The sequence below is a fragment of the Manis javanica genome, chromosome 13 (genome assembly GCF_040802235.1).
Source record: "Manis javanica isolate MJ-LG chromosome 13, MJ_LKY, whole genome shotgun sequence".
NCBI classification, from domain to species: domain Eukaryota; kingdom Metazoa; phylum Chordata; class Mammalia; order Pholidota; family Manidae; genus Manis; species Manis javanica.
In genome coordinates, this window is record NC_133168.1 from 50,095,821 (window position 1) to 50,112,866 (window position 17,046).

Genomic DNA, 17,046 nt, shown 5'->3' on the forward strand with positions numbered 1-17,046 from the left:
CATGATAAAAATGATTGAGCACCGGGTGTGCGTATAGCTGCCTACATAGCAGATTTATTTCATTTGATGCTTATAAGAAACCAATAAGTTAGGTATTGTCTTTGATATACGATTAAGAAATTGAGGCCCATGGAATTTAAATAGTTTGCTTAAGATCAGAGCAATAAGGTTAAAACCAGGTTTGTTCAACTCCAGAGGCCAGGCTCACACCTGCTTTCTTTCATTCTACACCGTCCCTCCTGGGACACTCACTGCTTTTATCCTTATCATCTCCTCATTCACACAGGATGGCTGTGAGGGGGGCAGAAACAGGAGTCAGGGGCACAAATGAAAGTAGGAGAAAGACAGCTATAGGAAGGAGAAAGGAAGGATCAAGCTGGGAGGCGTCAGTAAGAGGAATAGTGAGGCTTAGTGACAGACGAGACACGGGATGACAGGCACTGATAAAGATCAGAGGGACATCAGAGGTCTTACTTAGCTTCCTTTTCCTTGAAAGAAGACCTAGGATTCTTTGTTCCCATTGCTTACCGGTTCCTGAGCACAAGATAATCGAGCTTCTCCCTCAACTGATTTTTTTTTGAAACTGTTTGTATATTCACCCTTAGCCTCTAACTGAAAATATATACATACACACATGGAGATATGTTTTCTTCTTCTTTTTTTCCCATTTCTCCCCAACACCTCTTCACTTATTTTAAACTTTCTCTTTCATCAACCTGTCCAGAAAACTGGATTTATTTTTAGAGAAACTCATTCCTTCTTTATAGATCTCTCCCTCCCTCCACTTTTGCTCACCTTCACAGTTATTTGTGGTTTCCTCGGTCCTGATCCATCTTCTTACGTGGCTCCAATCTGTTCTTCTGTCCTCTAAGGGAGCTCTTGGATCTTCACTACTATGATCTTTATCTAAGTTTTTTCTCCTCCTCAAAATCTGAAGGATCCCAGCCCTTGAGTGCTCCATCTCCTCCATCTCCACACCTCTTTGCTTCCAACTATCACATGGCTTTATATATATAGTATTATATATAACATTATACATAGAAATTTTATAAATTTATGAATTTTATAAATCTATAAATAATACATTTATAGATTAATAAAATTCTTTAAAGTATATAAAATTTATACCAATATATGCCAAATTTAAGGAGTAGTTTTTTAAATATTTTTCAATAGTCTCCATAGTACCTAATACTTTTGCACCTAGGAAACTCTCATTCATTCATTTCTTCACTCATTGAACAAATGGAAGACATGAAAAGAAGAGAAACATAAAAAATTACTATCAAAAGTGAGACAGAAGAAAAATCAAGTGGCAACTTGAGGAGGCCATGGAAATTCACATTCTGTTGTTTTTATCTGGCAGGTTGGGCTTATTTAAAAACCAAGGAGAGGCTGAGCACACATGGGAGAGAAGTAAGCAAAGGGATAGGCAGGGATTTCCCTGAAGCACATACAGCTAAAAATTACAGGCATGTTTCTGCTCCAGGTGGCAGGGGTTTCCAGCCAGGAGAAGCCAGTGTGTTTTACAAAATTATTTTTATATTAGAATTGTAGAAGGTAGATAGAGACATGTATTTGTCAGAGTTCTCCAGAGAAACAGGACAGATAGGAAGGATGAGAGAGAGAGAGATCTTAAGGAATTGGCTCATGGGATTGTAGAGGGCTGGCAAGTTTGAAATTTACAGCGTTAGCAGGCTGGAAATCGTAGCAAGAGCTGGTGGTCTAGTCTGGAGGCAGACTCCCTTCTTCATCTGGGATCTCAGTCTTTTAAGGATTTCAACTTCAATTGGATGAGGCTCACCATATTGTGGAGGATAATCTGTTTTTACTCAAAGTCTGCTGATTTAAATTCCTAATCAGTTCTAAAAAATATTGTCAGAACACCATGAAGACTGCTGTTTGACAAAAACCGGGCACGATAGCCTTGCCCACTTAGTGTATAAAATTCACCACCACAAAATGGAAGCCAAAGAACCGTGTGAAGCTTTGGCTCTAGGTAGAAGGAGGGTCAGCTCCTCCAGTATAAATGGGAAATGAAAATGGTGATTGTGTGGCTGGTTGGTGAGTTCCCATCAGATGGCTTCTACTTCTCTGTGAAGTAGATGAGATCTTTTGGGACGGGAGCAAGGAACTGAAGGTTTGAAGATGCTAGATAAGGTCTGCAAAATTCACTGACATGAGTGGCAGAATGAGTGCCAAGTGAAACAGAGTCAAGTTGCTGAGCAGAGCTAAGGGCTGGTGATCACAATCATATAAGCGCAATCTCCTTAAATACTCATTGCATAGCTATTTCACTTTACTTAAGATGACATCTGTAGAAGTGTTTACACAGTGTTGTTCTTTGCTTTCTGCCTGCTGGCAAACACCATTCTTCAGTTAACCACTATGCACCCTTATTCCCTCTATTAGATCCAAGTAGTGGCAACTATGGTCTGTTTATTTGAAAACCTTACTGTTATTTGACTTGTAATACTATGCATATAATAAATTTTGAAATTTAGAGTGGTCCATATGTGACATGGTGTATCTGCTTAGGGAGAAGAGTATAACCGTTGGGACTAATTTAAATGCTAGAATTACTTTATAGGCTTTTAGCATAGACCTACTGTGCTGAACACACTCCTTTAGCCATTTTTCAAAGGACCAGCTTACATACTATGCAATAGGCACTTCCTGTGTATTTGAATAAACAAATAAAGATGTTGCTTTTCTTGATTCTCTTTTCTTCATCTTTGCATATTTGCATATCATGCCCCAGAAAGTGACTAGGAAGCAGAATTTATCTAAAGCTTTTGATTCAGTGTTCTTCTCTTCCCATGTTTCTCTGAATTATCTGAAAAATGTACTTGTTTATTTGAGAGGTAGAGTGGGGCAGGGGAAATATTTTTAGACCACGGAGTCAGAAGATCTAGGCAGAAGGTGGCAAACTTTGATCTCTGCAGAAATATAACACATCTCTACAGCCAAATACAAGACCTCTGCTGGCAGATGTTGTAATCTTTCCCTCACATTTTAGTTCAGGCTTTTACTTAGTAGTGCTATGATTTATATAAATAATGCACTCTCTATTGGTTTCATTTTCTTTATCTCTAACATGTTAATAATATTCATTTTTACCCAGGCATTAGGTTAAAGTGAGGATTCAATTACATAATGTTACATAGCAGTACCTTCAGATTATATTAACAGACATATATTAGACAAGGTTTTCCGTAGAAACAGAAACAGATGTGTGTGTGTGTGTGTGTGTGTGTGTGTGTGTGTGTGTGTGTGTGTATTTCTTACAAGAGATAGAAAAAGAGACTTATTTTAAGGAATTGGCTCATGCAATTCAGAAGGCTGGCAAGTCTGAAATCTGTGGAGCAGGCCAGCAGCCTAGAAATTCAGGGAAGAGTTGATGTTGTATTTTGAGTCCCATACCTGCAGGCTGGAATCTGAGGCAGCGTTTCTCTGTTGTAGTCTTAAGGTAGAATTCCTTTCCTTTTGAAACCCACTTTTACTCTTAAAGTCTCCAAATGATTGGATGAGGCCCGCCCACAGTGTAGTGGATGGTCTGCTTTACTTAAAGTCTACTGGTTTAATGTTAGTCACATCTAAAAGATACCTTCGCAGCATCACTTAGCCTGGTGTTTTACCGAACACCTGGGTACAACGGCCTAGCCAACTCGACACATCAAATGGACCATAACAAGACAGCATTACAATGAACAATTTGGCCTTGGAGTTAGGCTGCCTTGATTTAATTCTATCTCCACCTTTTGGGAGCTGAGTTTCCTCAAGCAAATAATGTCTCCTCTTTGTGATTCAGTCTCCCCCATCTGCTAAACCACCTTACAGAGTTTGTTAAGAGATTTGATGATACATGTAATGCGTTCAGAATAAGGTAGCACAGAGTAAATGAGCAGAAAATTATGGTGATCATCATTAAATATGCATTATTATATCACTGTTTTAAAATTTGGAAATAAAATAACACAAGCATTTTAAATGAAAAATAAATTTTTATGTTTATTAGTCCTGTTGTTTTCCTTCCCCTCAGTGTTTGGGTACAAAGACTGTAACCAGGCATCCTGGACTTAGTGGAACAGTCACAATTTCAATATTCTGCTTTAGCACATTCTCTATTTTCAGACCTCTCATTCTGATGTTTGGCTTATAAAATATCCATGTCATTAGTACTGAAAACAATTGACCTTTTTAAGATGGTAGTTAAGCCTTACTACTTAGTCTCATGGTTTATTTTGCAGTTTAGTGAGAACCAGCAAATTAGCCATCTGTCAGCTGCCTCACTGCATTGCAGGCAGTATCTTGCTGATGGATTCTTAATATCATGCAAAATTATTCATTCATTTTACCATAATCTCAGAGGGTTATAGCTTATTTATTTCTCTGCATCTGAATATACCAGCATCATCTAAAATAATTTCTTGATAAATGATTTTATTTGCTAATACTCATGTGATTTTACCATTCCAACTCTTATTGGTTTTTCAGAATTACTTAATTAACTGTGGGCTTTCTTCCAGTCACATAAGTGTACATTTAATAAGTTTCCGACTCCATTAAAGTAACTGTATGTGGGCAGATCTGTGGGTTCTTAATGTGTCTCTACTTAAATTGTCTCTACAGTTCTGCTTATGAAAAGTAATTTAACTTAGGAAAAGAAAACAGAAATTAAGAAAGGAGTTCAGAATGTAACGGTCAGTTAGGTGACCTTTATTATTAAAATTAGTAGTATTTTTCTGTTTTTGAGATCAACTTTAACACCAGTTTACTGAATTGTGAGTGAGTAAGAAGTCATTTTTTTGTTGTCCCTGCAGAGATGAAATGAAGAACTGGTCACCAAGGAAGGCTCTCACAGGTTGGCGGTGAGTTGGCAGGACCACTCCAGCCCAGGGCCAGGATCCTGGCTTTTTACATTTAGAACCTCAATTTGATCAGGTCTGTGGTTGACTCAGTTCTCAGAACAATTCTTAAGAATCAAACTCGTAATTGATTGCTATGTAGTCCAGAATGTCAAGTTATTTATTTATACTTGGAGGTTGTTTCTATCTGGAGATTAATCTAGGGTACTGTTCTCTCCTGGTATCAAAGTACCTGAAAGCCTGAATTAGAAATTTAAAGTTATGTTTAAAGAGTCCACAGTTAGGGTAAAAGGAGCTGGACAGGTGGCATCTATGCTAGAGGGGCAATTCAGTTTTATATTATGGTCTGCCTCTATTTTCCTGGGGTGCTGGGTTGAAAGTATTTTGAGAGAACCTTTGAGACCAGTGAGAAGGAATGCTATGATTGACTGAATGACAGTGTCTTAACATCTGCCCAAGATTTCTGGTGTGAGCTGAGCATGCCGTGTATCTGTCATCTTTGCTCTAGGCTATTAGAAAAAAACTCACAAATATTCTTGGCCCACAACACATTATATCACTCTAGTCATTAGAATACAGATGCCTTCCAAATATATTCACTGTTTCCCTTAGACAAAGATTGGAAAAATATTATAAAACACAAATTACTCTCTTTCACAGATAGCCCATGACCAAATTATTCTGGCAGGTGACATTATCCTTAAGTAGGACACAGTTTTCTTTAGTTATATTATATTCCTAAGAATAGCCCCAGAATTGTGGTATTTCCATGGTCTCCATAAACAACATTATAAAAAAACACTTTTCTAAAGATATAGGATTCATATATAATATTGACATATTAATTCAGTGAGGACCAACGATTCTCTTGTCAGAAGTGAGTTTGCTTATCTGTAAGTTAGGGTCTGTAAGCTCCATGTCAGTTTATGTGGAAAACTTGTAGTAATTTATACAACAAAAAACTTCATGGTTTGTCTTTTAAGTCTCCAAAATTTTCAGATAAGGGTTGACTTTATTTTTCATAAATCTTATGCTAGATGGGCACGGAGAGAAGCTCACAGCCAAGCCATGGATGGCTTTGTGCATAAAAAGTTATAGTAATTGGGAGCCCAGCCTGGTTTTGGCTTCAAGACTGACCAGAAGAGGGCAGACAACCTCATGGGTTCCCTTCATTTAAGTGATCATTCCTATTCTGCAAGGAATACAGATTTCACTCCCAAGACAGTAGTAGACAATGAGGAATATGGATTTGAAGAGTTGGTAAGCAAGAGTAAATTATTAATTTTTAAATTGTAGTTTTGTATTTTTTTAAAGGAAATAGATACCTAAAAGAATATAAATTCTTTTTGGTATTTCAAGTGGTCTAAGGATGTGACATACTACATATATATATTATATATAATATATATATGTATATATATACATTAGACTTCAAAAGGCATTAAGCATTCTACACAACTTTGAAAATTCCTTCAGAGAGTTTTGAATGAGCTTTTCATCAGTGTATTTCAGATTAATCTGCCTATGAAATCTTTGAACAGTCACTTGAGTATTTTTTTTTTGTTTAGAAAGAATTCTACTCAGTTTCCAATTACTAATGCTTATCGTATTTGTGAAGCTCTTTAAACTCTTCAGAAAGCAGTATTAAGGATTAAGTCCTAAGATAAAGTATAATTATGCTTTTTTAATTCTCCAATTGCATCCAACTGAGGAACATTTTAATCATTATTGTATATTTATTTATTTTAAGTCCTAATTTTTGAGTTTTATTGTATTGCACTAAAAGAACAGCAGGAAGGCTATACATTGTTCTCTTTCATTTGGTTTTGAAAATTGAACGTACTTGCAAATTCTTAAGAATACCTTTACCATCAGCTTAGAACCATAAGTATAGGAACTAATTTCTTAATAAGTAATGTCTTGCAAATTAAAGCACATTTAAATCAGTTTTAAATGCATTCTTACAAGTAATTCAGCATGTTTTTACATCACGTTCATTTCTTCTTAAGAATTAAAGCAAGTATATTACACTGATGAAAAATGGGAAATCTCTCATTCATGCAATATACAGGAATAATATTCCAGTAGAAGGGAAAAAATATTCCACTTTTTTATTTTTGTAAATGTAGCTATATATATAGTCTACATGATAGATGAGGGAATCTGTGAAGTTTCCCGGAAGTCAGATACATATTTTCAGTTCATCAGAAGCACCTGATAACTACAGAGAATTTATCATTAAATGGCATTTCAATAAAACCAAAGTAAGCTCTACAAGTTCCTATAAACAAAAGCTTCCAATAACTTGAGGGCAGTCAATAATTAATGCAGTCATTCCAGGGATTATGGTTGTTCCTTCAGGAGTGCAAGTTCAAACTTGTCAACACAAATATTTTGTATTAATTTATATGTAATTCCATTTAAATTCTTTATCCAAGTATAACATATGAAAACAATCTTTCTACAAACCAAAAAGGTGGAAATATTTAAAAAATAAGGAGTCATTTTTAAAGTAACTGATCAGATTCCATAGGCTACTCTTGGAAACAGGATAGAATTCTGTCTTGCTGGATAGAATCCCTTCATTTGGCAGCTTTTTGTATACACTTAACTGGACCAGTTCTGTGTGTTATTCTAAGAGCACACCAAAACTCAGATCATGCTGTATAGGTAGTAAAAAAAAAGCTAGAAGATAAAAAGCTAATTTGCACCATCCTTTTTTCTGACAGTATGCTAGAATATCTGCATTCATGACTCTTGTAGGGTCATGGAGTCCTGGTCCACTCATCACTAGTCTACTCAGTTACCTCCAAATATGATATGCCAAGAGGGGCATATTGAGACCCAGAGTAAACCACTCTGCTGCTGCACAAAAAAGCATGGATGAGGTAATCTGGATGTACAAGAGGATTCAGGCTATTACACTGGTCTATAGGATTCTTCAATCAGTCTTCAGTTCATCAAATGCTATAATGTGACAGATGGGGAAGAAGATGAGCGCAGCAGTGAGCAGTTGTGCCAGCATGTAGCAGAAGGCCACCAATGTGAATGTCATGCCTGGGGAAGAGGAGCAGGGACAGCTCTGGTGCCTGTGGAGAAAGACATCACAGAGCCCTGTGGGGAAACCACTCACTTCCCAGGGCCACAGCCCACCCTCCCAGCATACCTGTGCTTATTACATATTTTTTTAACATTACTAATTCTAAGAATTTATTTTTATTTTTCTAATGATTTTTCAGAATGACTGTTAGGATGATCTCAAAATTATGTAATTTCCTGGTTTTTGGTTCTGCAGAAATTTACACACTATTGAGTATTCTGAATGTTCCAAATGTCCCTAGTCCTTCATCTCTAGGGTCAAGTTTTCTCTCCAATATCCAAAACCATAGTCCAATCAATCATCTAGAATGTCTACATGTAGTTTATCTCGATTTCCTTGCTTTAATACTTTTGAGCTTTAGGAATGTTTAATTTTTCCATAATTGCTTCTGATTATTGTGTACCAACCACTTGTATAAGCTGAAATGTTTTCAGCTTCAGCTAACACAAAGTCCAATCCAAACTGGGCTTTAAAAATAAGGAATATATTGGCTCATATTAGAGGACCTCCGGGGTGGAACACATGCTTTAGAGCGGGTTATTTGATGAGAAGGACGGGGTTTTTTGCTATCTTTCCCCACCAAGTCCCAAATTTCCCTTGTGGTCATAGAATGGTGGCCAATAGCAACTGGAGCTGTAGAGTTCCAATTTCAAGTCTAGGGAGGGGGTTGACTTTTTATAACTGTCTCTTAAGAGTGAAGACACTTCTTTCCAGAAGACTTCAGGAAAACTCTCTTCACTTCTCATTGATGCAAACTGGCTTAGGTATTTCCACCAACAACCTCCAGCAAGGGAGATGGAATTAATGTAAGTAATCATATTAATATTAATTGGTTATTAATATCAATCACAATACTCATCAATGATTCTTATCCCCCTACCCTAGCCCATGCTTCAGGTAGATTAGAAAGTGGCTATTGGGTAGCAAATCATTCCATAAGCTGCTATGGAATGATGCTCTGGGCTTTTCTGCTGGTATCTTGGCTGTATTATACCTGCTTCTCCAGGCTGCAGCTGCTTCTCTCTCTTGCTTGGTCATCTCCATGGACATAACAGAAGCTTAATTATCCCACACACAGGCATGTCATTTGAAGACATTAAAAGACTATAACTTGGGTAATAAAACTTAACACTGACTATCATATATTATTGTTCAACTGGAATTGAGCAACTGATTGCCATCCCTGGCAGACCCCACTGGACGTTGCTGTTTCTAGTACCTTACGCCCTCATCATCTGGGGCAGCATGTCTCCACCAAGCAGGGGTCTTCTTCATTTTTGTTTCTTCTCTTAAGTCAAAGGTCAGCATATTTTCTGTTTTCAGATCACAGTCCAGCAGAAAGGAACAGGAACCCTCTTACCATGAATTACCAATGACCTCCAAATTAATCTTGTAAGCTTGATTTCTTTCGTTGAGTTCTGGAATAAAGCAGTCAATGCCTATTTGAATGGACCCAGTATCTCCGTTAGGTACCTAATAGGTAACTCAAACTTGACATGGCCACAATGGAACTCTTGATTACTCCTCAACCCTAAACTTTTACCCCCTCAGGTATCTTCATAAATATAAATGAATGTATTTACTTCTGGAACCCTACCTATCTCACTGATAGAGCCAAAAATCAAATTGGAATCAAATTAGAATATTTTTCTTTTTCTTCAAAACAGATATGCAATTCACCAGCAAGTTCTGTTGGCCATACGTGCAAAAACATATGCTGAGTCTGTCTACTTCTCATTTCTCTACTGCTGCTACTCCAGTGTTAAATTCTGTCATTATTCCCCTAACTTGCCTCCTAACTGCTCTCCCAGTTTTTACTGTTGCACCTATGCAATTTATAACAAACAATAGCCTGCTAAGCTTTTAAAACCATGTAAAAAATAATAATTTCTCTCCTAAATACATTTTAGATCTTAATTTTTATTGTTTATATGTGTTGTAAGCACATTGCAAATATATTCTCCTAGTTTCTGTCTGATTTTCCATCTCTTAAAAATGTTTTTAACATAAGTCTTTATTTTATAGCCGTTGAGTACATCAGTCTTTTCCTTTAGTTTGTCATCTCTGTTTTCCTTTAACAAATTCTAACTTGAGCAATTAAAAATATTTCTCCTGAAAGTTTTAATGTTTTCCCATTCAAATTTAAATGTTTAAACATCTTGGGATTGATTTTTGTGTATCACATATGAGAAACAAATCAATTCCTTTTTTGTCCGTGTTGTTAAACAATTGTTCTGTCAACATTATTGAATGCTCTCTCATTTCCCCTCTGATCCGAGTAATGCCAGATTTTTTCATAAATTGTTTCCATCAATGTGTGAATTAGTTGTGAGGGACTCTCTTTAGTTCCCTGGCCAAACTATCTCTATGTTAATATCACACTTATCTTCATTAGCAGAGCTTTATAACTTTTTCTTGCAGTTTAAGTAAATCTCTCCAATTTATTCTTTTGCTTCAGAAAATTTTGGCTCTTCTCAGGACCCTGATCTTCAGTGCATAGAATCACCTTGCCAAGTTCAACAGAAAATACCATGTAAAACTTTTAATTAGAATTCTATGCAAATTTTAAGTTATGAAATTTTATAACTTCTCTATAAAGTACTTGCACAGTTTTATGAGTTTTTGGGGGGGTTGCTATTATAAATAGTAAAATTGCATTTTCTATTTGTTGTTCATGTTAATAAATGAAATTGATTCATTTACAATTGACAATTGAACAACATGGGTTTGACCTGTGTGAGTCCACTTATATGTGGATATTTTCCAATAAATACATTGGTCTGTTTTTTGGAGACTTTCTACAAAAATCTGTGTTCTAGTTTACTGTAAGACTATATGATACATATAACACATAAAATGTGTGAATTTACTGTTTATGTGATTAGTAAGTCTTCTTATAAACAGTAGGCTATTAATAGTTACTTTTGGGGAAGTCAAAAGTTATACACGGATTTTTGACTGCACAGGGTGTCAATGCCCCTAAACCTCTGCATTGCCCAAGGGTCAGCTGAACATTGATTTTGTTTCCAGTATAAACTCTTATTAATCCTCATATTTTTTCTATACAATCTTTGGCTTTTCTGTATAGGTAATCAGCTATATCATCTATATAATAGTCATCTAAATAATAATAATATTCATTCTTAATCCTTTTATTTATTTTTTCTTGCCTTGTTCCCCTGGCTATCATCTCTAAGCAAATGTTAAATAGAAATTGTGATAGTGAGAATGATTGTGTTTTTTCCTGATTCTGAAGAAAATGTTCATAGCATTTGAAATTAAGAAATGATAGCTCCAAGGCCTTTGTAGAATCCCTTTATCAGTTATGTTCATCCCCTTCTATTCGTAATTGGATAATAATTTAATCATGAATGGATTATAAATTTTGTTAAATAGTCTCCGAGTCTATAGAAAAGATTGTATACTTTTTCTCCTTTCAAATATTATTGGTGTGAAATAGCACTCATGCAAAAACATTTAATTATTTGCTCAAATATTCTTGTATGATATAGCTGCTAAGTAAGTCAGTATCCAAGCTTGAATACTTAGGTGCTAAGTAACTCAGTATCAAAGCAGGAAAACATAGGACCATTCCAGATATTGCAAGAAAAAGAAATTTTATAAGGACATTAAATTTGTTACAAAGTTATTGATGAGTTAGAGGAGCACAAAAGGTAATTCGCTACCTAATGAAGGTAAATGAAGACCAAAGAAGCAAAAATTTTAAAAATGTTATTTAAGACCCAGGATAGGTACAGTTCTGAGGCTGCTGCAATTGGAAGGGAATTAGCTTAACATGTAAGCCACTCATAGGTGGCTGCTACTGTCCAGCTGAAGGTGTCATGGCTGGAGGAGCTGCCAGGAAAGAGAAACTAATCACTTTTACATTCTTCTCATTTTCCCACTTCTTGTTAGTGTCTCACATTAGCAGAAACTAACAGGGAGCCATATGTCCAGGAAGCTATGAGATATTGTTCATGGGGTTCTAGTCCCAGAGGTATAGTAAAAGAGTAGAGCACAGGGAGAACTTACATGTCATGAGTATCAAGATTTATGCTATCCTGATTAAATGAGCCAAGACGTGTTCTTTCTTTTTCTATTCTCTGGATGAGTTTATGAACATGGAACTATTTGTTCATTGAATATTTGGTAGAACCAGCTGATAAACCACCTGGTCCTAGTGTTTTCTTTTTTGAAATATTTTAAACTACTGACTGAAGGTTTAACTATTGATTCACTAGTGAAGTTCTGTTGCTATAATGTGACAAAGGATATGGACGATTTAGCTATAGTTCTGACTTATTCTCTATCTCACCCTTTTTGTATCATAATTTTTTGAATTGTTTTAATCCATTTTCCCTGTATTTCCTGTGTGTCTGAACACAATTTCATGTATCTAAAATATTCCTTAATATTTATGAACTCACAAAGTTCAAACTTTATACACATATCTAAACTTCCATATATGATGAAAGTGGATACATTGACTAAATGTGAGAGATCAAATAGGATGTGAATACAGCTGTGAGCAGGACTGGCATCATGCACAAGACCTGGGTACTTGCACAGGGCCCTACACTTAGAAGGTCCCAGTTTTGGTTTATTGCTCTGCTGTTGCTATCTTGAAATTCTTTATAAATTTTGAAAAAGAGATTTCACATTTTCATGTTACATTGGGCCCTGCAAACGATGTAGCTGGTTTTGTTATGAGTACTAGAGCTTTTTTCTTTTTTCTGTAATTGCTAAAAAATATTCATTAACTATAAGTATTCTTCTAAGGCCTTATTAAAAACATAATTCAAATATTCTTTAAGAGGGGAATTAAAGTATTGATTTAGGAAACCCAGGTTTACAATTTAATAAAAGGGAAGTGGGCTTAATATTTAGTTAGATTGTTTCACAAAGTGGGGGAGAAACAGAGAATTTTCTTTTGAAAATTGAGTAACTGTGATCCTCAGTGCATTTTTATAGGATTTTACTGCACAATTAATTTAGGTCAATTGGCAGTTAATGATTGTGTCCACAAGTTAGAATAAGTTTTAAATAGCTTTGATTGCAAATGTAGTAGGCCAAAACTTTATTTAATTTGAGTATTCTAATCAATCTTTTTATATATAGATGGATGTTGGCCAAAAGGGCTTAGCATTTATCATCAAATACGAGATAGTTTTTTGGAATTAAAGATCTGTTAAAGAGCCAGTTTCTGCATTGTCAATTAAGGCCTGTAGTTTTTTAAAAAATTGAAGTATAGTTGATATACAATCTTATATTACTTTCAAGTATACAACATAGTGGTTCACTAGTTACCCACATTACTGAATCCTCACCCCAACTAGTGCAGTTACTGTCAACATAGAAAAATGTTGCAGAATCATTGGCTGTATTCTTCATGATGTACTGCCATCCCTGTGACCAACTGATACTATGATTGAGAATTTTTGTGCCCCTTTATCCCCCTCATGATCCCACCCATCGACCCCAATACCTCTTCCACAGTAACCACAGACACTTCTCAGATTTATGAGTCTACTAAAATTTTGTTAATTTTATCTGTTTTTGTTTTTAGAATCCACAGATAAGTGAACTCATATGGTACTTGTCTTTCTCTGCCTGACTTATTTCACTGAGCACAATACCCTCTAGGTCCATCCATGTTGTCAAAAATGGCAGGATTTCTTTTTTTTTTTTGAGAGGGCATCTCTCATATTTATTGATCATATGGTTGTTAACAACAATAAAATTCTGTATAGGGGACTCAATGCACAATCATTAATCAACCCCAAGCCTAATTCTCAACTATCTCCATTCTTCTGAAGCATAATGAACAAGTTTTTACATGGTGACCAAGTTCTTACATAGTGAATAAGTTCTTACATGGTGAACAGTGCAAGGGCAGTCATCACAGAAACTTTCAGTTTTGATCACGCATCATGAACTGTAAACAATCAGGTCAATTATGATTATTCGTTTGATTTTTACAATTGATTTATATGTGAACCCCACATTTCTCCCCTATTATTCTTATTTTTTTTAAATAAAATGCTTAAGTGGTAGGTAGATGCAAGATAAAGGTAGAAAACATAGTTTAGTGCTAATAAGAGGGCAAATGTAGATGATCAGGTGTGTGCCTATAGACTAAGTATTAATCCAAGCTAGACAAGGGCAACAAAACATCCATGGATGCAGAAGATTTCTCTCAAAACAGGGGGGTGAGGTTCTAAGCCTCACCTCTGTTGATCCCCAATTTCTTACCTGATGGCCCCCCTGCAACTGTGCCTGTCTTAGGTTGTTCCTCCCTTGAGGAATCTTACCCGTCTCTGGCTAACCAGTCATCTTCTGGGGCCATAAAGGGGAAATGTAAAGTTAGCAAGTGAGAGAGAAGCAATATTGTTTGAAAAGGTTAGCTTTTTACTTTTTTGCAGATTTATGCCCTGTGGCTTCTATGCCCAGCATTTGTCTTGAGGTATCTTTATCACTTGGAAGAATTATGATACTCGGTAATTTCGATATGAGGCACGAATTCTACTTAGGGGTTGTAATTATGAAGGAAGAAGAGAAGCTATAGAAGTAGACGGAAGAAAACATGGGAAGATTGATTATTTCTTTGACATATCTTCTTGTAATGTAACATAAGTGTGTATAGGTTTTAAATTACTAATTAAATTGCGTGCACACATTAACATAATAGGAATACAGCTACATAACCAAAGCAGACCTACAATTACCAGCCATATCCGGTGAAACTAAGAAAACCAGTTATGCACCCTAGGCATTTGTGAAAAATTATCAATGATATGATGGATATTGTCTAACTAAATTTGAATATTTTGAGAAAAATCAGACAAATTAAAACAACACATTCCTGGGAGCTGTTCACATCCCATATGTTCTTTTAACAGTAGATAGTCTATAGTCACAAGATTTTGGAGCGCTGCAACTTGCACTTCTCCTAATTCTTGGTTGAGTTCCAACAGTATAGATCCAGTCAAATTTGTTGTTTTACTGTATGCACAGGCCAGCTTAGATATCTCCTTCTTCATTCCAATGGCAAGTCCAGGAACCGGTGGGATGAATGCAGTTACAACTGCAACAGCACCAGGATCTTTGTTGAAGTTTTTTGATGATCATCTTCTGGAATGACTCTTCCAGAGAATGTTAATGTTGGAAGTTCTTCTTCATATCGTATCTTAATTTGTTTTCTGGGTAGCCAAATTAGGCTTTGATCCTCTGCATAAACACAAACAAATCCTTGGCCCACACTTTGATATGCCCTTTATAACATTGTGAAGAACTTATTGGAGATCACCACACAGGAACTGCTTTTTTTTTAAGAGAAAGGAATATTATCAGAAAAATGTACTTCCATAGCTGATCATCTGACACCCTTTAAATGATCAAAATTAAGGATATTTAAAGCATGCATTAATCAGTGATTTGCAGTTAGTTTTATCCTATCAGGGAGTAATCCCCGTTTTCTTCCTTTTTTTGTTATCATTAATCTACAATTACATGAACAACATTATGTTTACTACGCTCTCCCCTATGCCAGGTCCCCCCCACAAACCCCTTTACAGTCACTGTCCATCAGCATAGCAACATGTTGTGGAATCACTACTTGTCTTCTCTGTGTTGTACAGCCCTCCCCTTTCTCCCACCCCCCCATTATACATGCTAATCATAATACCCCCTTTCTTCTTCCCCTCCCTTATCTCTCCCTACCCACACATCCTCCCCAGTCCCTTTCCCTTTGGTACCTGTTAGTCCATTCTTGGGTTCTGTGATTCTGCTGCTGTTTTGTTCCTTCAGTTTTTCCTTTGTTCTTATTCTCCACAGATGAGTGAAATCATTTGGTATTTCTCTTTCTCTGTTTGGTTTATTTCACTGAGCATAATACCCTCTAGCTCCATCCATGATGTTGCAAATGGTAGGATTTGTTTTCTTCTTATGGCTGCATAATATTCCATTGTATATATGTACCAAATCTTCTTTATCCATTCATCTACTGATGGACACTTAGGTTGCTTCCAATTCTTGGCTATTATAAATAGTGCTGTGATAAACGTATGGGTGCATCTGTCTTTTTCAAACTTGAGTGATGCATTCCTAGGGTAAATTCCTAGGAGTGGAATTCCTGGATCAAATGGTAAGTCTATTTTGAGCATTTTGAGGAAACTCCATACTGCTTTCCACAATGGTTGAACTAATTTACATTCCCACCAGCAGTGTAGGAGGTTTCCCCTTTCTCCACAACCTCGCCAACATTTGTTGTTGTTTGTCTTTTGGATGGTAGCCATCCTTACTGGTGTGAGGTGATACCTCAATGTGGTTTTAATTTGCATTTCTCTGATAATTAGCGATGTGGAGCATCTTTACATGTGTCTGTTGGCCATCTGTATTTCTTTTTTGGAGAGCTGTCTGTTCAGTTCCTCTGTCCATTTTTTAATTGGATTATTTGTTTTTTGTTTGTTGAGGTGGGTGAGCTCTTTTTATATTTTGGATGTCAAGCCTTTATCGGATCTGTCACTTACAAATATATTCTCCCATACTGTAGGGTACCTTTTTGTTCTATTGATGGTGTCTTTCGCTGTACAGAAGCTTTTCAGCTTAATGTAGTCCCACTTGCTCATTTTTGCTTTTGTTTTCCTTGCCCGGGAAGGAAATATGTCAAAGAAATATGTTCAAGAAGAGGTCACTCATGTTTATGTCTAAGAGGTTTTTGCCTATGTTTTTTTCTAAGAGTTTTATGGTTTCATGACTTACATTCAGGTCTTTGATCCATTTTGAATTTACTTTTGTGTATGGGGTTAGACAATGGTCCAGTTTCATTCTCCTACATGTAGCTGTCCAGTTTTGCCAGCACCATCTGTTGAAGGGACTGTCATTTCACCATTGTATGTCCATGGCTCCTTTATCAAATATTAATTGACCATATATGCCTGGGTTAATGTCTGGAGTCTCTAATCTGTTCCACTGGTCTGTGGCTCTGTTCTTGTGCCAGTACCAAATTGTCTTGATTACTATGGCTTTATAGTAGAGCTTGAAGTTGGGGAGTGAGATCCCCCTACTTTATTCTTCTTT

The 17,046-nt window shown here is 36.2% G+C and overlaps 1 pseudogene; it reads right to left on the reverse strand.

Moving 5' to 3' along the window:
• Positions 1–7,520: 7,520 nt before the first annotated feature.
• Positions 7,521–7,923, reverse strand: LOC108394584 (protein cornichon homolog 1 pseudogene; annotated as a pseudogene).
• Positions 7,924–17,046: the final 9,123 nt, after the last annotated feature.